This window comes from Chlorocebus sabaeus, chromosome 2 (assembly GCF_047675955.1).
Source record: "Chlorocebus sabaeus isolate Y175 chromosome 2, mChlSab1.0.hap1, whole genome shotgun sequence".
Taxonomy (NCBI): domain Eukaryota; kingdom Metazoa; phylum Chordata; class Mammalia; order Primates; family Cercopithecidae; genus Chlorocebus; species Chlorocebus sabaeus.
Genome location: NC_132905.1, coordinates 22524947 through 22548060, shown reverse-complemented (window position 1 = coordinate 22548060; position 23114 = coordinate 22524947). Strand labels below are relative to the sequence as shown.

Here is a 23114-nt window from a genome sequence, read left to right as displayed (position 1 = left end):
GCTAAAGTGGTCACATCCCATGGCTCCAGCCTAAGATAGGAAGTCAAACTTATTTGCCAATGTTTTCCTCAAAATTTCTTCCCAAAGTGATGTTTTTGGCATTCTTACACCAATCTAAAATCAAAGTACTGATACTGCAGGTCTCTGAAGACACTGCTCTGCTTCACACCTCCACATCTGTGCATGAGCCCTTTGACCATCTGGAAAACTCTCCTAATAATCCCTTAAGAATCAGAAGAAACTCACCACCTCTATAAAGTCTTTTGAAAACCATTTTCACCACCTAAAAGATGACCTACCACCCGTTGTGATTATTTGTGTCAGAAACAGTAAGTTCTTCTTCAAAGCTTCCTTGGTCTGTCTTGTTCTTTACACAGCCCTTCCTGCTTAATCTGTAAGGAACACTTGTTTCTCTGCTTAATCTATAACTAGCAAGCCTCTCACTCTGTAAACAACCCTTCCCACCTAATTGGTAACGGACAGCCTCTTCCTTCCCGCCTAATTGGCCGTATTCAATTTCAAACACTAGCCAACTGGGTCAGCTTAGACTGTGTGGTAGACTCCAGCCACTGGGGGAAAGGACACAGAAACAGGAACTGTTAGGGATAAAAACCCCTGCCCTACCCCGCTGGGTGTGCTCTTGCGATCTGACAGGTGCAGGCAGCACTTTTCCATAAAAGTAAATGTGCCTCGCTGAAAAATTTTCTAAGTGCTGGTGTGTGTGTGTCTGTGTGTGGCACTGATGAGCACATGTCTCTAACAATTTGGGGGATCGTCCGGGATCCCATTCTCCTCCAGGGGAGGGGTCTCTGATCATCTCTTGGGAGGAGACGCGTCCAGCTGCCTTGTTGCAGCGGCCTCAGGGGTGAGGGATTGAGACCCACCTGGTGTGATGAATAAACCCAGACTCTCAGCAACGCAGGAGGAAAGGGCCTACAGATACTGCAGCGACCTGGTAACTCTGTAAACATACCAAGGTAAGAAAATCCATGGGGGCAGTGAGGTACTTCCTGGGTGGTCAGGACACCCTGGAAGTTGAAAGTGTGTGAATGAGACGCACAATTAAGTGTGAAGCAAGTGTGGAGTCCGGATTTGCAGTTCTGTGGTCACCTCATACAGCTTAAGGCGGCTTTCCTGTTGGGGGTTTATACCAACCCACCAATGCTAAGAGGTACCTAAATTGCCGCGAGGGAAGTGGCCAAAGAAGGACGAAGAGAAAGCAAAGGAGTGCAGGAAACCTCCAGTGTGGGGGGTAGAGCCTCCAAAGAAATGGTGCAAGAAATCGCTAAGAGAGCTTTAGCCCCACACATGCAGGAAACTCAGGGAAACGCCTAAAACTTCCAGGATGGGAAATAACCCCAAGCAGGACAGGGAATATAAAGGACAAGACAGATAGTAAAATTCCCTCTAATAGCCCTCTAGGTCTCATGTTAAAATACTGTAAGGATAATGAAAGGACCAAACATAAGAAAAAGCAACAAATGATAAAATATTGTTGTTTTATTTGGACAAAAGAACCCATCCTTGAACGCTTTTTTTCCTTTTTTTTTTGGCCAAAGTTTGGGACAAATGAGGATTGGATTTGTCAACTTTTAATAGAATATGTCAATGACAAAAGTCCTGTCTCCCAGGAGGAAACAGATAGCCTTGTGCTGGTGGCAGGGGCCTGTCCTCCTCTACCCCCTAAAAGCTACAGGAAATAAGCCAAAAGCTACCTCCCCTGAAAACAGAATCCCTACCCTCAAGCAGTCTAATACCACATGGGACCCTTAGACAACCCTCCCCCACCGACCACTCTGCCCCAAGCTGAACACTCAGTCTCTCCCCCATATAACACTGCCCCGCGGGCCCCGTCACCCCATATTCCCACTGGGCAGTTGCCCAAACATGCCCCTCCCTCGGGGAAGCTCCAACGAGAAATAGAACAATGCCAGAACAATGCTACAGGGACACTCACAACTTCCCTTTCCCCTCCTCCTCAAAGGACTCTACCCCAACCCTTTTTCCCTTAAGAGAAGTACCACGTGGAGGAGGGGGAATTGGCTTTGTAAATGCCCCCCCTTAACTAGTTCAGAGGTCGAAAACCTGAAGAGGGAACTTAAACCACTATTAGATGATCCTTTTGGGGTCACGGATCAAATTGACCAATTTTTAGGACCACAGGTATACACATGGGCTGACCTAATGTCCATCTTAAGTACTCTCTTTTCTGGGAAGGAAAGAACCATGATCCGCAGGGCTGCTATAATAGTCTGGGAGCGCGAACATCCGGTCAAAATATCCCTGCAGCAGAACAAAAATTTCTGGCCCAAGACCCACAATGGGATAATAACAATGCAGCCCACTGAGAAAACATAAAAGACCTTAAGGAAACGATAGTTAAAGGGATGCAGGAATCAGTGCCTCGAACCCAAAGTATTTCCCGAGCATTTAATATACAGCAGGGAGAAGACGAAGGGCCCGTGGAGTTTTTAAACAGACTCAAGGAACAGATGAGAAAATATGCAGGCTTGACACAGAAGATCCCCTTGGGCAGGGGATGTTAAAGCTCCATTTTGTTACTAATAGTTGGCCAGATATCATAAAGAAATTACAAAAAATAGAGAACTGGAAATGGAAAGATCGGCCTATAGAGGAACTTTTGAGGGAGGCCCAAAAAGTGTATGTAAGAAGAGATAAAGAAAAGCAAAAACAAAAGGCAAAAAATCATGCTGTCCGCTTTACAACAATGTACCAAAGGGTCCAAAACCTGTAAAGAACTTAAGCCCTACTCACTAGGCCATATAAAGGGTATGAAAAAGCAAAGCGAGGAAACTTAAAAATAGGGAGAGAAAAAGGGCAAAACAAATGTTTCAAATGTGGAAGAATAGGTCACTTCAAAAGAGAATGTCCCGAATGGGAAAAGGAAAAAGAAAGAAGTCATCCCACTTACGGCCTTCAAGGAAAAATAGGGAGGTCAGGGGCTCTGTTTCTTTTATCTCAAGTTCCACTAAGAGCCCCTGATAAATTTAGAGGTGAGACCTAAACCTGAACTGCTCCCCGGAAAGACATCAGCTTATCCCTTATGAAATGCTTTATGGATTGCCTTACTTAAATTCCACTAATGACTTCCCGACATTTGAGACAAAGGATCAGTTTCTTTAAAACTATGTATTTGGTCTGTCTTTCACCCTTTCCTTTCTCAGGCCTCCTAGCACAAACTCCATCCCTCGAATTCGCAGTTCACCAACACCAACCTGGAGATCACATCCTTATCAGAAGTTGGAAAGAGGGAAAGCTCGAACCCACCTGGGAAGGAACTTATTTAGTGCTCCTAACGACTTAAACAGCAGTCTGAACTGCTGAGAAGGGGTGGACCCACTGAACCCGAGTCAAAAGGCGTCGCCCTCTCCAAAGTCATGGACCGTCATCCCAGGACCAACCCCCACAAGAGTAACGTTAATCTATCTATCCTTTTTTTTCTCTTCCCTTTCCCTTAGCTGCCCTACATCTCATTATTAATGTAACCACATCAGAGTCACCGCAAATCACTACTTTTGATGCTTGTCTTGTTAAACCTTGTGGAGACTTGCAAAGGCAAAGGCAGCTCTCTACTTTGCCCTTCTTGGAAATTCTCAGACTGGGCAGATTCTATTAACTGGGCAGTTCCCTTAGACTTGGGATATTATTTTTAAAATTCTGTTAACTGGGACTCTCGTTCTCCGAAAACAGAACTTCTCTGCCGTAGCTGGTCCAATGTTCTATGGACTACCAAAAATCAGGGTTGGACCTCCCCAACGAGTCTCTGTGTATCCCTAAAACTATACACTCGTTTAACTAAAGGAAGCCCCCCTGCCAAATGCCAGCAAAACCAATGTAATCCAGTACAAATTTCCATTACTATCTCAATTTCCCAAAATTCCTCCCCTTCATTAAGTCGTTTCTATGGTATGGGAACAGAGGTCGCAGGGGCAGACTCTATAGGATTTCTCAAAATGAGTTTCATCGCCTCATCATTCCTTCCTCCCTCTCCTTCTAAACCTTCTAATCAAACTACTAGTCTCTCCCTACAATGCAATGGCTCCCAAAGTAGCCACTGTAGAAGTTAAAGATTTAAAACCAACCCTAGCTATTGAAACAGGGTACCAAGATGCAAATGCCTGGCTGGAATGGATTAAATATTCTGTCCGCACACTAAACAAAAGCGACTGTTAACGCTTGTGCAACAGGCAGGCCAGACACCCAAATCGTCCCCTTTCCACTTGGATGGTCCTCTGACCAACAGGGTATGAGCTGTATGGTAGCTCTCTTCCAAAACCGCACAGCTGGGGGCAATAAGGCATGCTGAACTTTCTTGCTGTTATTCCCGGAAGTTAAAAGCCCTGCAGGTAAGCCCCCAAGAGCCATCTGTCCTTCATATACTAATGTCAGTTTCACCTCATGTCTCTCACAGCAAGGGGAAAACTTGGCATTCCTTGGAAATCTAGCAGGATGCAGTAAGCCTAAGCCTTTTTGGGAGCTAACCAATCAGTCTGCCCTTGTTCATCCCCAAGCAGATGTATGGTGGTATTGTGGTGGACCACTATTGGGGACTCTGCCAAGTAACTGGAGCGGAACTTGAGCCCTAATTCAGTTGGCCATTCAGTTGGTTGGCATTTCATCAACCAAGCAAAAAGGACAATCGCAAAAAAAGGAATACCCCCAACGGGTCCTTAAACCCTCACATATTAAATAGATGCAATTGGAGTTCCACGAGGAGTGTTAAATGAATTTAAAGTCTGAAATCAAATAGTTGCAGGATTTCAATCTATATTGTTCTTGTGGGTAACTATAAACAAATGTAGACTGGATAAATTACATTTACTATAATCAACAGTAGTTTGTCAATTTTACTAGGGATGCCATTAAAGGAATAGCTGAACAATTAGGCCCTACCAGCCAAATGGTTTAGGAAAGTAGGATAGCCCTGGACATGATATTACCTGAGAAAGGTGGGGGTCTGTGTCATGATTGGGGTCCAATGCTGTACTTTTATCCCTAACAACACAGCACCCGATGGAACAATTACAAAAGCCTTACAGGGCCTTACCACCCTAGCAAACGAATTAGCCGAAAATTCTGGAATAGATGACCCCTTCTCTGGTCTCATGGAAAAACGGTTTGGAAAATGAAGGGACTCAACCTCAATCTTTACCCCCCTTGCAATTGTTATAGCTATACTCATTCTTGTAGGTTGCTGCACCATACCTTGTATTCGTGGATTAGGGCAAAGGCTTATAAAAACAGCCCTCACCAAAACCCTTCTTGATTCTCCCCCACCCTATTCAGATAAGTTCCTACTCCCAGACAACCAAGAGGAGCAACAAAGCCAAGATATGTTACAAAAATTTGAAGAGGAAGAACTATAAACTCAAGAGGGGAAATCTGCCAGACACAGTAAGTTCCTCTTCAAAGCTTCCTTGGTCTTTCTTGCTCTGTACACAGCCTTCCTGCTAAATCTGTAAAGAACACCGTTTATCTGCTTCATCTATAACTAGCAAACCTCTTACTCGGTAAACAACCCTTCCTGCCTAGTTGGTAATGGATAGCCTCTCCCTTCCTGCCTAATTGGCCTTATTCAATTTCAAACACTAGCCAATTGGGTCAGCTTACACTGTGCGGTCCAACTCCAGCCAATGGGAATGAACACAGAAACAGGAACTACGTAGGGATTAAAAACCCTGCTCTACCCTGCTCGGTGTGCTTTTGTGATCGGACAGGCACAGGCAGCACCCTTCTGCAGAAGTTAATGTGCCTTGCTGAGAAATTTTCTAAGTGCTGGCTTTTCTTTGCGGCACTGAGTATTTGTCTGTAACATTTGTGTCTGTCTCCTTCAATACACTGAAAAGTCCCTGACGGCAGGAACTGTATTCGTCTTTAATCTATAAACCCCTGTAGAGCTCCTGTAAATGTGTATTGAATAAATGAATGCCACCAACAAATTCAGACCCAACCCTCAATGGCACAAATCATATGTTATAATCAATGCCTCCCAACAAGTTGAATCTCAAAGATATACTTTGCACTGAAGAAGCCAGATACAAAGCAGGACATTTTGTATTATTCCATTTGAAGTTCAATAACAGGCAAAACTAATCTTTTACAGAAGCCAGAACTAAGCGGACTGGGGTAGAGTGAGGGGGATATTATCTGGGAAGGGTCACAAGAGAACCTTATGGAGTGCTGGAACAGTCTCTATGTTGATCTCAGGGTGGCTGTTACACAGGTATATACATACCTAAAAGTCCACTGAGCAGTATACTTGAGATTAGTACCATTTACTGAAATGTATGTTGTATTTCAAAAACCCAAGTTCTATATGTGGTCCTCATCTGCCCCAACCCCTATCCAAACATCAATGCTCAATAAACATTTGTGACTAAATGCCTAAATACTTTCTAAATAACAACAATCAACTACAGTATTTTCATATAAGGAAAGAAAAATCTAGTCAAGCAATTGCAGTTAGTTTGGGTTGGAGCTAGGCTAACCACCACCATCAGCTCACTCAAACAAGAAACTTGCTTCTGTCCAGAGTTGCAGTATGCCTACAGGTGCTGCATGGGTAGCATTTGCCCCTCCCTATGACTGGCTGGAAACATAATTCCTACTTATCCAGCCCCACTGCTGAGGCATAGGATCCCAATGGCATTTCAGGTCACTAGGGGAAAAAAGTGGAATTTTACAACTGAAGGCTCTTTCTATCACATCGAAAATCTAGACACACTGGCAATAAAATCAGAAGAAAACCTCTGCTCATCTTTCCATGAATTTTCACTTAATCTTTCTGTGACTGTTACCGGCCTGACAAACTCGTATTCATCCTTCAAAACCCAACTCAGATGTTAACTCTTCTGGAAAGTTCTTCCTAACCTCCTCACCCTCCTATGTTTCTTTTACTTTCTATTACTTTGGTTCACTTCAATTTAAATATTGGTCATGTTTATTTCCCCTGTGATCATATTTGCCATTCTAGCATGAAGTACATGGCAGGGCTCTTTCGAACATGCAAACGTCTGTTGAAGTGACTTGAAACATGACTACTACTGGACATGCCTTACCATTTATATGCCCAACTCTAGAGTCCCAAAATAAGTGGTATTTCCCAGATAAGGCACAGTCTGTACTTATGAAGAGGGAGTGAAAAAACTATAAATATTCTCTAGGACAGGGTTATTTTTAGTATTATGGTCACCAGCCTCTAAGAGTGAATTTCAGAGTAGCAACCTGGAGACTAAATGACTCAAAGATTATGGGATCTGCCAGGAAAGGTATGCTCCTGAAGCTATGGTATAGTGCATATGGTCCCAGAGGCAGTGGGTTCGCTCACTTCAAGGCAGGATCTTCAATGCCCTGCATTTATATAAATGTCAGAACAAGTAACTGTGCAACCCTGAACGAGTTACTTTACCTGTCTGTGCCTCCGTTTCCTCATTGGTAAAATGGGGTTAATAACAGAACCCAAAATTTCATGTGGTATTAAAGGATTAAATGAGATGATACAGTGCCCGGCATATCATGAGCACTCAATGTTTGCTCTAATTATTTCACTGCTCTGGGATGGGACAGGGATCCCTCAGTTTTATTTGGTCCTATCTTATTCCTGCCCTACCTGGCACTGGCACCAAATCTCTTCTCTGAGCCTCTCCACCACTGGTTTCCTTGCTTGCACAGCTGATTACCCTCACCACGCAGGGCCTTCCTCTGGCCATGAACACAACCCAACAAAGTTACATTGCATTCTTTAGTCCCTCTCCTCTTCTACTCTCCTAATGAAAACTTAGTTGTTTCCTATTTCATTTCCTTGGTGCTCTGTCTCCTTTTAGTCAGCAGATTAATGACAGCAAACTGATCAAATACCCATGTCCCTAAAGTCACTCTCTCAAAGATTCTCATGAATAAACTCAGTTAAATAGAATAACATGAATTACAAGAATTTCAGGCTCTACTGTTTAATGAGACAAAGCTTCCTTTCCTCTACCCCCTCATCTCCCTCTCTCTTTCTTCCTTGCAAAGAGGAGAGGCGATGCTGGCACCACAAAAAGAAGGTGCCCATTTCACCTTCCTATGAGGCAAGCCCTTTGGTTGACCACCAGAGCAGTTTTACCTGTGGGCTTACCCCAGCCTTCATGTCACACCAAGGAGTAAAAATGCCAGTTTGCTCAAGTTTAAGGGTGTTTAATGAAACACAATCCAGTGACTGCAGTGAGCACAGTGGTTCAAGGCTGGGTGCTGGCCTGCCTTTCTTGCCTCCCTGGTGGACAGTCTCTAGACCAGCTGTGCCTCTGCACTGCTCCTCGCACTGTAATGCTTTTACAAGTCAGTGGGGTTATCACCAGCATTTCTTTTTACATTTAAAAAAATAGAGAAGTTTAAAAGGACAATTTTATAGCATGTAAATTACATGTGTGGCTCACGCCTGTAATTCCAGCACTTTGGGAGGCCAAGGCAGGTAGATTGCCTGAGTTCAGGAGTTCGAGATCAGCCTGGACAACACGGTGAAACCCTCTCTCTAGTAAAATACAAAAAAAGTTAACTAGGCTTGGTGGTGTGTGCCTGTAATCCCAGCTACTTGGGAGGCTGAGGCAGGAGAATCACTTGAACCCAGGGGAAGTAGAGGCTGCAGTGAGCCAAAATCGTGCCACTGCACTCCAGCCTGGGCGAAAGAGTGAGACTCAGTCTCAAAACAAAACAAAACAAAATAATACAAAAGAATTCATTTCATGAAGCCTAACTCCCAAGATTCTATATCCAGCTGGAAATGACACAGGTAGCAAGGCCTTGCCCTGGGTTCACCTCTTCCCGTGTGTGTATGTGTGTGTGTGCGCGTGCGCGTGTGTTTGTATAGGCCGGGTGGGGGTGGGTAGGTAGGGGGTATCAGGGAGAACAGGGGCTGCTAAAGAACGTGATCCTCATGTTCCTAGGCCCCTGGTTAAATATCATCTCATTCTCCATCCCATGCTTAACAATCCAACCAGTGCCCAGGTTTACACAAAAAGACGCTGAGTTCAGTTTTGCACTTGGACAGGCAGGTAGAGCTGCTGAGTGTGTGGCTGGAAATAAAGGTTTGGATCACAGGAGAGGGTAGGGATGGAAAAATAGATTCTAGAGTCATCAAAAGTTGAAACAACAACAAAGAATAGCCTGCCCAGGAAGGAGTATAAAACTAGAAGGGCACAAGACCAATAAGGTATGACTGAGGAATATTTAAAGATTAGAGAAGTCCTTAATAGTTTTTTAAAAATTAAAACCCCAGGAACTACATAATGACTGGTCATGAAAATCAGTGGTCCTCAAGAAATAGCAGAAGACTCCTAACTCTTTGTGTTGCAGATGTCTTAGAGTTGGCTATGAAAATCATTTCCTAAAGTCTCATTAACACTATCACATTTTCTTAACTAAGCATGTGGGTGACTCAAATGGCCTTAATCCTAAAACGGAAAATAACTGTCCAGATAAAGCCTCTCTGAATCTCAGGAAGATGTGAACAAACAGGTCTGCACTGGATGTGAGGTTCCACTTTAGAACTCTGCCACCCATCTTCTCTGAGGCCAATTCCCTACCTGTGGCGGGGAGCACAGAGAGAGGTAGGCAGGGAAGAAGACTCCAGAAGCTGAGTCACACCATTTTCCAGGTGTTTTCATTTCCATTTCTGGAATCCTTGGACTACCAGGTCAAACTAATTGATACTGAAAGGTAGGGGCACATGACAACGTAATACAATGCAGGATCCTTGACTGGATCCTAATGGGGGACAGGGAGTTGGGGGTGGCGAGGCTACAAGTAACATTTTCATGGGAAAATTTTAAAAAGGACTGCATATTGGGTTTTACTTCAAGTTTCCTGAGGGATATAATTACACTCTGATTATTCTATGTAGGAGAATGCCTTTTTCCTTAGGATAAATATGTAAAGTATTTAGGGGTGAAGCATTACAGTGTCTGCAAGTAACTCTCAAATGGTATTGTCAAACAAAAGTGCATATATAGAGAGACAGAAAGTTTTAAAGCAAATTTATCAAAATGTTAATAACAGGTAGTTCTAGGTGAAGGGGAGATGGGTGCTCATGTACTCTTCTCACACCTGTATGTAGGTTTGATACTTTTCTAAGATACAAAGGAGTATAAATCCTTTAAGAATAAAAAAATGTTTTTAATTTCTACAGGTTCCAACTCCCTTCCATTAGAATGGAGAACAAAGAGTTGACTCAAAAACACCTTAAAACATTCAATACTATCCCCATTCACAAATAAATGAAGTTATTTGCCAAAGAGAGACTGAATTTCAAGTGCACAAACCAAGTCAGCCTCTATACCACACTGAGTTCCTGAGTTATATAAATTAACAGAAGTTAGGTGTTATTTTTAACGTAAACCTCCCATATGTTGTTGGATACTTCATCTGAATTCTTTATTTTAAAGGATGTATTAGTACTAAGGAGTTTTTACACAAATACCAAGGATTAATGGCAAATTTACTTATTTGTGCCAATATAGAGAGACAGCACGGATAAACCATATGTAAGACTTACTGTTTTAACTCGTGAATTTTAATCTTAATCAGAACTATTAGTAAAATTGACAAAAAAAATTTCATTTCTATCCACTCTCATTCCTAAAGAAGATTCTATTTAACAACAAAAAGGAAAGAAGTGAAATGAAAATATCCAAAGTACTCAACAAGTATGAATACTTGACCAAAGGAAAACTGACTTTAATGCAGGCAAATAGTTTTTGAGAACCTACTATGTACAAATCTCTATGAGGAATTCAAGGTACAAAGAATGGGCCTTGCGCCCATGAGGACCACAATTTTGTAGGAAAAGACAAACATTTAGAACACTGAAGGAAAAGAATAATGGTTGACTCTGTCTCACCTTGTCCCAGCTCCTAATGCCTCAATTCAAAGACTTATCTTGGCCGGTCGCGGTGGCTCACGCCTGTAATCCCAGCACTTTGGGAGGCTGAGGCAGGCAAATCACGAGGTCAGGAGTTCAAGACCAGCCTGGGCCAACATGGTGAAACTCCATCTCTACTAAAAATACAAAAAATTGGCTGGGCGCGGTGGCTCACATCTGTAATCCCATCACTTTGAGAGGCTGAGGCGGGCGGATCACAAGGTCAGGAGATGGAGGCCACCCTGGCTAACACAGTGAAACCCCATCTCTACTAAAAATACAAAAACAAAATTAGCCAGGCGTGGTGGCGGGCGCCTGTCGTCCCAGCTATTCAGGAGGCTGAGGCAGAAGAACGGCGTGAACCCAGGAGGTGGAGCTTGCAGTGAGCCGAGATCGTGCCACTGCACTCCAGCCTGGGCCACAGAGCAAGACTCCGTCTCAAAAAAAAAAAAAAGAAAGAAAAAAATTAGCTGGATGTGGTGGCGGGCGCCTATAACCTCAGCTACTCAGGAGGCTGAGGCAGGAGAATCACTTGAATCCACGAGGTGGAGGTTGCTGTGAACAGAGATTATGCCACTGCACTCACTCTAGCCTGGGCAAAAGTGCGAGACTCTGGCTCAAAAAAAAAAAAAAAAAAAAAAAAAAAAAAGGCTTACCTCCTAGTCAGTCCATGCAATAGTATCTGATTTCCTTACTCCATCAGGCCCCTCTAAAAGAGTAGTTCTCAAACTTAGATACACATTGGACTCACATGGGAAATTATCAAAAATCCAATATCTGGGTCTCTCCTTCAGAAAATCTGATTTTACTGTTTGTAGCCTGGGTACTGGTATTTTTATAAGCTCTTCAGGTGATTCTAATACACTACAAAGTTTGAGCACCACTCAACCAACCTCTGGTGCTTGAGTGCAGAGTACGAGACACCCTCCTGCATTAAAACCTGTGATGACTCCTCACTGCCAGCACAAACCCAAACAACTGACCATGATCTTCAAAGCCTTTCTCAACATCTCCAACCTATCCCTCCTCCAGCCCCTCACCTACCAGTACTCCATGACTCTCCACCATACTCCAGCCAGAATGAACTTACCATTTGCCTCTGAACCCCCAGCAAGATGTTTCTTATGCATAAAAGGCTCTCCAAGCTCACAAACACTAATCTGTCTCTGATTATTAAACTCCGAATCAATTTTCAAGTACCTGTTTAAAAGGTCTTCCTTTCAAAAGCCTTAACCTACTCCCCTGGCTTAATGGTTGATCCTTCTTCTTGAGTCTTAACAAAATTTGGACATAGCTCTAATCTGACATTGATCATGATGCTTGTAGTAGCAGTTTACCTTTCTGTGTCTTCTAATACAAAGTGCATTCCACAAAGGGAGAGACCATGTGCATTTATCAAGTTCCCAGGGCACATGAATGGCTGAAACACAATGAATTTTCAATAACTGTTTACTAAATAAATGGGCATCACACACTTGTGGAATAAATGAATAACAATGTAAGAAAAGACAAAGGCAATTCAATATGAAATGCCAAATTAGTTACAAAGGGAAAATCTAACTCAAGAAGTGCTGTGGGGAGAGAGAGTGCTTCAGGCTGATATGGGATGAGAAGGCTCCATGAAGACACCGGTCTTGCTCTCAAGTCTCATGGAAGGAAAATATCTGGATAGGCCAAGAGGGAGGAGCAGAAAACAATGAGCATGGGAAACAGTACAAACGCAGACCACCCCACAGGGGCAAAAAAAAAAAAAAAAAACTCCTCATTAAAAAAGCTCAGTGCTTTAAAGCAAAGGTTTACTTGCTTACACTATGTAACCATTACATATTTCTTTAAAAAGAAAAGGTACCTGCCTAGAAGGGACACACATCACTTCCACTGAAATGTCAATATCCAAAGCAAGTTACACAGTCATGCCTAATTTCAAGGTGTAAGAGAGAATGTAACCCTACCACGTGTGCTTAAGGAAGAGAACCAGAATACTGAAGAGTCCTAATGACCACACCATGAAAGAGTCTAGCACCATACCTGGCACACAGTAAGCACTCAGTGACTGACAGCTATTGTGATCATGATTATTGAGAGATCTGGGGAAAAAATCTATCCTAATAACCCTAAGTCATATAAAGCACGTGTGAAAAAAATCTTATGCACATCATTGACAAATAAAGCAAAGGTTAATTTACAAGCATTTTACTGTGATAAAAGGGAGGGATATGCTGAAAAGTTTCCATTAAGCAAAAAATTAGTAAACAAGATTTACCAAAATAGTACAAGCACTTTACCACGATATGAGAGAGGGACATGCCAAAACATTTCTAGTAAAGAAGAGCTATTAAAATACCCATTCTTACTAATTTAAGACATGTAATATTTCACTGATAGTATCTTTTATTATTTTAGAGAACATTAAAAAAATTACGGAGACTTTCACACATTCACTCCTAATCTCAGAGCATGCCTGTCCCATATTTCCCTCATGAAATTCTAAGGGAAATTCTCCCACATGGGTTTTCAGGACCCTAATCCTTGGAGGTTAAGGGAAAAGTCCTATACAGCAAAATGAGAACTGAATTCTAATCAAGACTTGACTGCAGATTAGCTCTGTGACCTCACAAACATCTACATGACTAGGACCCCATTCCATTATGTGTAATGAAAATGGATAGATGTCTTCAGAGGTACCTTCTAACTCTACTCTTCTGCAATCCTGACAAGCTAGAAAGAAGCTTTGCTTTCTTTCAGAGAATCTAGTAATGATGGTGACCTGTGTAAGACCCGGTAATGGTTAAATCTGCCACAACCACACTCATAAGGGCAAAAACAAAGCTTAGTTCAAGAGTAAATACGCAACACAGTCAAGAACATGCAGGCCGAGCTCTGCTACATGAAAAGGTGCAGACACAAAGTGCAGATAAAAATGGACAGAGAGTATGGTTATTTTGTGTGTAGCTTATGAAATCACAATATTTTAGTAACATCTCACACAGCATTCCAAGGACAAGTGGCAGTGATGGGAACAAAACTGAAGCAAGGAACCTCCAAACCTTTTAAGCTTAGGATCTGTCCAACTATCAGATCTAAATTCCAACACACTGGGCTTTCCAATTCTTTAAAACCCTATGGCAAGAATTCAAATACATGCCCAGAGAGCTGGGCACAGTGGCAAGTCTGTAGTCCCAGCTACTCAGGAGGCTGAGGCAGGAGGATCACTTGAGCCCATGAGTCTAGCCTGGGCAACATAAGAGCCCCAGTTTCTATAAAACAAAAACAAAAACAAAATACATGCCCAGAGATCTAGAACTTGACATCCTTACAAGAAAGTCAGACAAAAAAGCTCAAAGCAGCAAGTTACAAAATGTTAAGCCCCCTAATCAGTGACACTTGTGTCAAACAGAAGCACCTGCCCAGACAACCTACCACCAGTCCCTGCTCTGTGAGTATACAACCACCCTTACAACAGAAATTAATGAGAAAACAGTGCTGATCTGCAATGAACACCAACGAGAGACTACACAGCATTAACTCACGCCATAAACAAAACAGACACTGCTGCATTATAAATTTTGCTATGCTGGCAGCCTTATCCCTGATTTTTAAGGAACCTTCCAATTCTAATGTTCTATGAGTCTATAAACCACATGGGACATCCGTTACTGTCTTTCTTGCTTCAAGAGTCACTGCCTAAATGACTAACAATTTCCTGCTTGAAAATCTAAAACCTAGTAAATATATCTAATAAAACTGCTGTATGATTAGACTCACTTTGTTATGACTGGACAGCATTTTTTAAGCTACAAGTCTACATGTGGATCTGTGTTTACTTTTTTTTTTTTTGAGATGGAGTCTCACTCTGTTGCCAAGGCTGGAGGGCAGTGGCACGACCTTGGCTCACTGCAACCTCCGCCTCCTGGGTTCAAGCAATTCTCCTGCCTCAGCCTCGCAAGTAGCTGGGATTACAGGCATCTGCCACCATGCTTGGCTAATTTTTGTTTTTTTAGTAGAGTCAGGATTTCACCATGTTGGCCAGGCTGGTCTCGAACTCCTGACATCAAGTGATCTGCCCACCTCACCTACCAAAGTGTTGGGATTACAGGCATGAGCCACTGGTGCCCAGCCTGTGCTTACTTCTACAGTAATTTCCTTCTTCTTGTCAATCACAACATAATTTTCAATTTTGCAATAGATTTCGATCAATATACTAGAATCAATCTTATCACTGATTTTTAGGAGTTTAAAACTTGTATTCCCCCTTTACAAGTAGATGGGAAGAGGAGACGGAGAAGAATGTGCAACCCCGAATGAACCAAAGAAACTGCTTCTATTAACAAATCAATTTTTAAAATACATTGGAAAGGGAACAGAGAATAAGACTCAGTCTTTCAAGGCAGGCTTGGTAAATGTTATTTTGAAAAAACAAGATTCCCTTTATAAAGTTAATTGATAAACCTGATATACTTTGTATGGTAAAAATACCCATTACTGGTCTAAAGTAATGGGAACCCCCATAGCCAGTAGTTTTTATAGAGAACAGGAGAACTACAGTGTTACACTTAAAAGCTGCCTATCTTCAATCTTAGTATGAAAGAAAAAAGCTTCAAAAGTCATGTTGAAAGACATCATGCATGTTAGTCATAGACAAGAAGGGTCATAAGGCCCTGCTGAAACAGCTACCTTGATTTTTGTAAAGCCTTACAAGACACATCTAAATTTATTCTCTCATCTTACTATTTTCTGAACATTCAAATCAACTTTCAGATAAAAATAAAGAGAAAAATATAAATAGGTAAATAACTGTCAAATTTTATTATACGGTTTGCTTAGACTTGTTTTAGGTTAAAGGACAATCTTGTTTCCTATTATATTTTCCTTCACAGACACAGAAAAAAAACCATCTTTGCTCCAAAGAGGGTAGAGATGCTAAAGGGTCTAGAGCTGTGCTGTTCAATAGTGGTACCGCTGGCCATGTGTGGCTATTTAAATTTAAGCTAATATTAAATAAAACTTAAAATTCTCATCCTCAGTCATACTAGCCACATCTTACGGGCTTGAAAACCATCAGTGGCTAGTAGTTCCCATGCAGATACTGGACACCTCCATCATAACAGGAAGTTCTACTGAACAGTGCTGATCTAGAACAATGTTTCTCAAATTTCTATGTGCACAAAATCATCAGTATGTTAAAACACAGACTCCTGGGAACCCCAGGTGGTCTATTTCAGTAGGTCTGGAATGGGGCCCCAAAACTTGCATTTCTTTTTTTTTTTTTTTTTTGAGACAGTGTCTCACTCTGTCACCCGGGCTGGAGTGCAATGGCGTGATCTCAGTTCACTGCATCTCAGTTCACTGCAACCTCTGCCTCCAGAGTCCAAGTGATTCTCCTGCCTCAGCCTCTGGTGTAGCTGGGATTACAAGTGCGCGCCACCATGCCTGGCTAAGTTTTGTATTTTTAGTAGAGACAGGGTTTCACAATGTTGGCCAGGCTGGTGTTGAATTCCTGACCTCAGGTGATCCACCTGCCTCGACCTCCCGAAGTGCTGGGATTACAGGCGTGAGCCACCACACCCGGCAAAACTTGCATTTCTAACATGCTCCAAGGTAATGCTGAAGTTTCCCAACACTATGAATTAGTGAAGAACTAGTTTTTGTTTTTGCTCTTTCCCAATCTACAGCCAAGACTTTCATAAAACACCAGAAAAAATGAATTTCCAGGAAAAAATAAATTAAAAAGGACTACAATTATAAACTAATTGCTTTTATTATTAGATTCAACAAACCATTTTTCTAACCATCTGCTATAAAAGCATCTACATGCTTCTTTTCAAGTTCTGTACTCACCTTGTCAGACAGGTAAGCAGTCCACAGACCTGCAGGAATCTGTAGACTACTTTTAGTAGCCTGATCCACAAGAGCTTATTTTTTTACATTTTTACACTTGTCTTTCTGGAGCTGGTCATTAATGACCTCTTTCATATCCTCTATCATTTCCTCAATACATTTTTACAACTCAAGGCAAAACTGTTAATTCCATTAAGCAAAATACCCCTAAATTCCTTAAGTGATATTATACCAGGTTTACTTAAAGAAGCAATCTAATGGTGTCATCACTTACAATGTGATCTGATTCTATCACGGGATCAACCAATAATGATGGCTTAACTTTTTCATCCAAACCCATAGTTTAATTTAGACTGCCAACAGTGCAAGAATTGCTAAGCCAAAATACACAATGAGCAATAATAAAGTCTCTGTGTTAAATTATGCAAAATTCTTTCCGTAAATAAAATCTATGATCTAGACTTAGCTTACCAGACATAATCCTTCAAAGTATTTCTTAGAATACTGATGGTTTTTCTTGGATCCAAAGTAGAGTCCAGATATATTTCTTTACTCATATACACTTAAGGAAGGAACAAACCAAATAATCAAGTCAATGCCCTTCGTCATCTACCTAAAGCTTAGGTATTTTCCCTAATCTAATTATTATTATCTATTATTAAACAAAATAAACTGATTTTTCTTCTATTCAACTTCTGGTCTGGCCCAACAAAAAAATCTCCAGAATAACTTTAACTTTACCACCTCCTAGAGTTATTCTTAGAATTTTTTTGTTACTCTAATATTGTTTTAGCAATTTGCTTGACTTATTAAGTAAATAATAAGGCTCTGAGAAGTTTAATATAAAATCCTTTTCATATAGTAACACCTGGTTTTGTATGTATGTTCTCTGTAAAATTTTTAGCAGTCTAAAAATAAGCTTTTATGTTCAACCACACATTATTTTAACGAAGAACTCCACTAAAAATCAGCACTAATGGAAGTTGCAAAGCATTTCATAAAAGTCTGGGGAATATAAAAAATGGAGGGCTTCTTTTAATTATTCTTCAGTGTAAGAAAGAAAATCCCTTTTCCTCCTAACATATTGAATGAAGCAATAGCAGAATTAGTAAGAAGTAGTATTCAAAGCAAGAAAATGTCAGGCGCATTTGCCATAGCCACCCTTCTAGTCCCATCTGCAGAGGCAGATGTGTGAAAACGAGAAGCCAAGGACCCTCAAGAGCTCCCATGTCTCCCATTCCAACCTTTAACTCTATCAGGCTGCAAGGGCAAGGGCAAGGAACGCTTCCATGTGATCGCAGGGAGGGAAGAATTTGGGTGATAACCCCAGGGAATGCCTGAATGCTGCCAGAGGGATGCAGTCCTTCCCCAAGCCCAGGCCAACTGATCAAGGCGGAGATTGCAGAACTTGCTAAAGGACAAAAAAGGTCCAAAGAAGTCAGCATCCAGGCAGAAGATTTTGTTCATGCAAAGCAGTTGTTCTAGAATGACCTAAATTAATGACCCTTAGTATTTTTTTGTATGCTGGTGGAAAGGTATGGGGGTAGGGGTATGAGAGTCACGGATCCGTTTGAGAATCATAAAAAGCAATGGACTGTCCGCTTATAAAATACACAGACACAAACAAAAATTTGCATACTATTTTGGGGCTTTCACAGACCAGTCAGAGACTCCCTAGAGGTCCACAAACTACAGGATAAAAAGCCTAAACCTTTAGGTAGGAACTAAAGATCTCTGTTACCACAGTAGCTGGAACTTATAACCTGAAGCCAGGCTTTTACATAAAGACAATCTTAGAATTAAAAAAAAAAAATTCCAAAACCAAAATACCTTGGTCACATAGTATATAAGAAAATCCAAAATATATTAAAAATTTAACTACTTGATAAAGAATAACATATTTGATCCATAAAGTGCGATCAGCGACTATTCCTTACAAGTATCCTTAATAAAGGGGTAAAAAAAATGGAAATCTTCCTTTACTTATTTAGAAAATTCAAATATGTATCCATCGCTTTCTACTTATGTTTGGATTCTTGTCCTGGTTATCTTACAATTTGACTTCCTAAGCATCCTGAAATTTTCAAATGCTGTCTTAGTATATTATTGAAATAGATAACAAAAGCACCACGGGAGTCCGTTGAAAACTTAGGTTTGTTCCTTGCTAAAATTTCTAAGTCCTTCATTATGACTATAAAGAAAAAACGTTCAATTTAAAAAAAAATCCTGACTCTTCAAAATAGGAGCGATTGAAGTTATATCATATACACACTCCATTACAAATTCTAAAGGTTGCAAAATAGAACAGTGATGGCAAACAACATAACGAATAAATGTAAGAGGATGCACAGAATCACTATTTAATGACTGTAAAAACCAACAAATACAGGTACTATAGGCAAAAATAAACATTTTTCTTTGGATTTTATGCAGATGATTTAGTTCAGAAACAGGGACAAGCATGGATATTTTAAAATAACTCCATTTTACTACCTTCAGGACTTTTATGGAAGTAACAGAATTTCTCATGAGGGTATCAACGCCTCCACAACATGAACCGAAGAAAAGAACATTTTGGCAAAGGAAAAAGTGACTGCATTCTCCCTCTACTTCATGGTTATTACTGTACCAGGGTACACCTGAACTCCTAAGTGCCCCAGGAAGACCACTCCTACACCATGGAGACAAAGCGGGGGAAAGGGTGTCCTCACTGTATTTCAACACTCCTCTTCAGTGACAAATTCCTGAAACGGAAAAGTAAAAATGGATGCACGTGTAGAACTTAGGGAAGGTGTGTTAGTTAACTAACCTAACACCATACCACTAAAATACAACAGCACGCTTGAGCTTTTAAACAGATCTTTAGAGAGAACTATTGGTGAAAAGGACATGTCTTGGATACAGATGATCTGGGTTCAAATTCTGGCTCTATCATTGATTACCTTTATGGCCTTTAACAAGTTACTTCATTTCTCTGAGCTGCAGCCCAGCCTCATGAAGTGGCTATGAAAGCAAAGGTATTTTTCCCAACTCTGTAGCCCCAGTATCTGGCTGAGTACTGGACAAACACCAGGTATTCAATCAATGCTAGTTCTTTTTGCTCCACTCACAAGTATGTTACATTCCATTGCAAAAAAAAAGAAAAAGTTCTCTAGGGAAGAGAGATCTCAGCCCTAGCTATCATTTCATGTATTTCAAAGAGTTTTCAATATAATAACCTGGTATAGGAGAAGGCAGGCAATCCTATGGAATTCACTCCACCTCTCACTAGAATTAAACTAAAGCTCTGCATGAGCAATGAAGTATAAGAGAATCATTAAATATGTATTAAAAACAAAACTATTTCAAGCCGCCTTATACCAGGCAGGGAAAGGGGAAGGAGGGAGGGAGAGTACAGCCTCCTCAGTTGATATGGATATACTGTCACTGTCCTATACCAAAGACATTTTTGCAGGTAGAATCTCTGAATCCTTAAACTTGTTCAAAGAGATTCAGAACATGGGTGGTCCGTGAGTGATCTCATTTAGTAATTACCAATTAAAGTCTTTCCATGAAAGGTGAAAAACATAGGCACCTACAGGGAGAATCAAGCCTGATGTTGTGGAACCTCATGGTATAACACAGGAAGACATAACCACAAACTCTGCTTGGGGCAAAGCCATACTTCCAAGAAAACCAAAACATTTCTTTGAAACTTATATAAACCAAGGAGCTCTCCAAGACATAGTAGCCCAAGGGCCGCCTGTTGTTTCTAACAGGTTTTCTGCAATGTTAGAGCAAAATCATAAATAAGATGTGGTTTCTAATGAGATATGATTCTGCTTCAGGTTTTCTTTGATATTTGAAATATACAAAAAGTAAATCAATAAATACAGAAACAAAACTGCCAAAGGTTCTTCCAGAAATGCAGCAGATAGTCGTATTTCTCCCACTTCACTTCTAACTTGTCTTTCAATTTCTTGTGTGGTTTGCCTCAACTAATACATTGATGAGTTCAGAGAACTTCCAACTACACGAATAATAAATTATAAAAATTATAAAGACATAGAATATTTAAAAGTTATAAAAATGATCATATTGAAAGAGTCTGCAGTGCTACTAAATGTAACAGAAGAGCTAAATGTGAAAAGCAAAGAAATAACTGCAGAATAAAAAACGTGACTCCAGGGAAACTGTGATACCACACTGAAACACAACTCAATTTCGCAACAGATCCAGATTTACTTCGCCCATGGCCAGACTACACCAAGAACAGTACTGTAGTTTCGTTATTAGTAGAGAGACTCCAAAGCTAACAGAAAGGTGGGGAAAGATGTGTGCAGGCTAGCTTTTAGTCGCCCACTAATCAAGAAAAAAAGTTTAAATTCAAAATAACTTATAATTCACCTATGAAATCTGCCCTGGAACAAAAAGAACTCCAAAATTAATAATCTTACCACTCCGCATTTTCCCAAGGCCTTTGGTTATAATGATGCATTGCTTATAAGAAACCACCTGCTCTGTTTGGCATAAATCATGTTACTTGAGGATTCATGCCTAATCATTTTATCACACACAGATCTCAAATCTTCTTTCTGTTGCCAGAGAGCCATAAAGTTCACAAAAACTCTCTCTCTGAGGTTGCCAACCTGATTTTCCAATTTGGCTTATAGTCAAACTCGACTGTGCCATGAAATCAATGAGACAGACCCCCAATAAGTCACACAGCTCACATCAGCCTAGGGAGCAAAACCAAGTGGTCTGCCCCGGTTTTTTTCCCCAAACGCCACAAACATATTTCCACAAAGTACATCGAAATTGGGGGCCCACTGGGATGGTACTCTTGGTCTACCATAATCAAATCTCGGGCAATATTTCAGACATCCTGAAAACTGTAAATATTTAAAATGTGTATTTTCTGTGTTCGTGGATCTGCCACCAGAAACGAGTAGTTTTCAGGGGGTGGGAAATAAGGCACACACAGTCCCAGAGAGATGCTCAGAGATGCCAAGGATTCACCAGAAACCTTGGCCAGATTACTAATGCTCCATAAACCCTAATTTGGAGAACAGGGGCCTACACGATCAAAATTGAATTATACTGCCTTATTAGATCCCACACAACTGAAACCATAGTCACATTAGTCATAACTGGAACTAGGAATACTTTATGTACACAAATATAAAGTGCCTGCTTATGCATTTTTAATTGTATCAAATAAAACTGAAGCTGCAAACTAACTCAAATTTCAATTATCTCACTAGTGAGGGGATTTCCTAATAACGCCTTTTAAAAAAACCCAAGTAGCTGCCAACCCTCTGCACATCCGACAGGCACGTCCCTGGAAATCTGGGCGCAACGGACTCCGTTACTTCTCAACAGCGAAGAAAATAAATACCTTGAAGAGGACAGATAGATCTTTTTTTAAAGCTCAAACATGCAATCTAATAATGCACAAAACTTGGCAGCAGGGTTGCAGGACCCCTCCAGGGCTCCAATTTTCGGGGCGAGTGCGCGCTAGTGCGTAAGAAGGGGGCGGAGGGGGTGCGCGATCCGAGGCCGCGCCGGGGCCCCCGCCCCCTCCCGGAGCAGCAACCTGGCACCAGCCCACCCTCCTCCACCCCTGCAAACAGACGCAGGACGCGAATAGAGCAACTTCTCCGCGGGGGCGGCGGCGGGAATAGCGGTCACCCCCGCCCCGCCCCAGCGCGGCCGGGCCCGGGGGTCCCACCGCGCCCGCCCCGGGGGGGGGGGGTCTCTGCACGCCCCGCCCCCGCCCGCCAGGCCCGCGGCCGGGGTCTGCCCGGACCCCCGCCCCTGCGCGCGGCCCGCAGCGGCGCACTCCCAAGGACGGCCGCCCGACCCAAGCGAAAGCGGGAGCGGGAGCCGGAGCAGGAGCCTGGCGCGGCAGAGGCCGCCCCTCTCTCCAGGCCGCAGGCCGCCGCCTGCCCTCCGCCAGGCCGCCCGCCCGCCGGCCGCGCTCGGACCCCAGCCCGGGCGGGCCTGGACGCCGCCGCAGCCCCTCATCCCGGCTCCATTCATAGGGGCACCCTAGCCCGGCCGGCGGGGCGGGGCCGGGGACCCGCGGACAAGGCCGGTCCGCCGAGGCCAGGAAGGAAAATAAAAAGTTAAGAGAAGAACTTACCTAAAATGGCTCCTGCAGCAGCCAAAATACAAACAGCTATTATTTGGTGAAGTTTAGCTCAGACACCCTGCAAGGACACCCTAACCCATCTCGGGCCCGCCTTCCCTGTCGCGCCATTGGGCTTCGCCGGTCCAAAACACAGAACCATTGGTCTTGCCGGCTGCCGCTCAGGCAGAAGCCCATTTCAAGCTTGCTTGCAGGGGCGAGTGATGGGCTCGCTCCATTGTGCTCGTATTT

General features: G+C 42.1%; 1 protein-coding gene across 2 annotated transcripts in view; it reads right to left on the bottom strand.

Moving 5' to 3' along the window:
• The window catches only part of CHD6 (chromodomain helicase DNA binding protein 6), a 208636-nt gene extending 185648 nt beyond the window's left edge, over nt 1–22988 (bottom strand). Inside the window, exon 1 of one of the 2 annotated variants that reach the window (XM_008017154.3) lies at nt 22878–22988. The gene's annotated coding sequence lies outside the window, so the exon portion shown is untranslated. The remainder of the gene's footprint in view (nt 1–22877) is intronic. The other variant, XM_008017167.3, reaches the window with a different exon arrangement.
• Between the last annotated feature and the right edge of the window lie 126 nt (nt 22989–23114).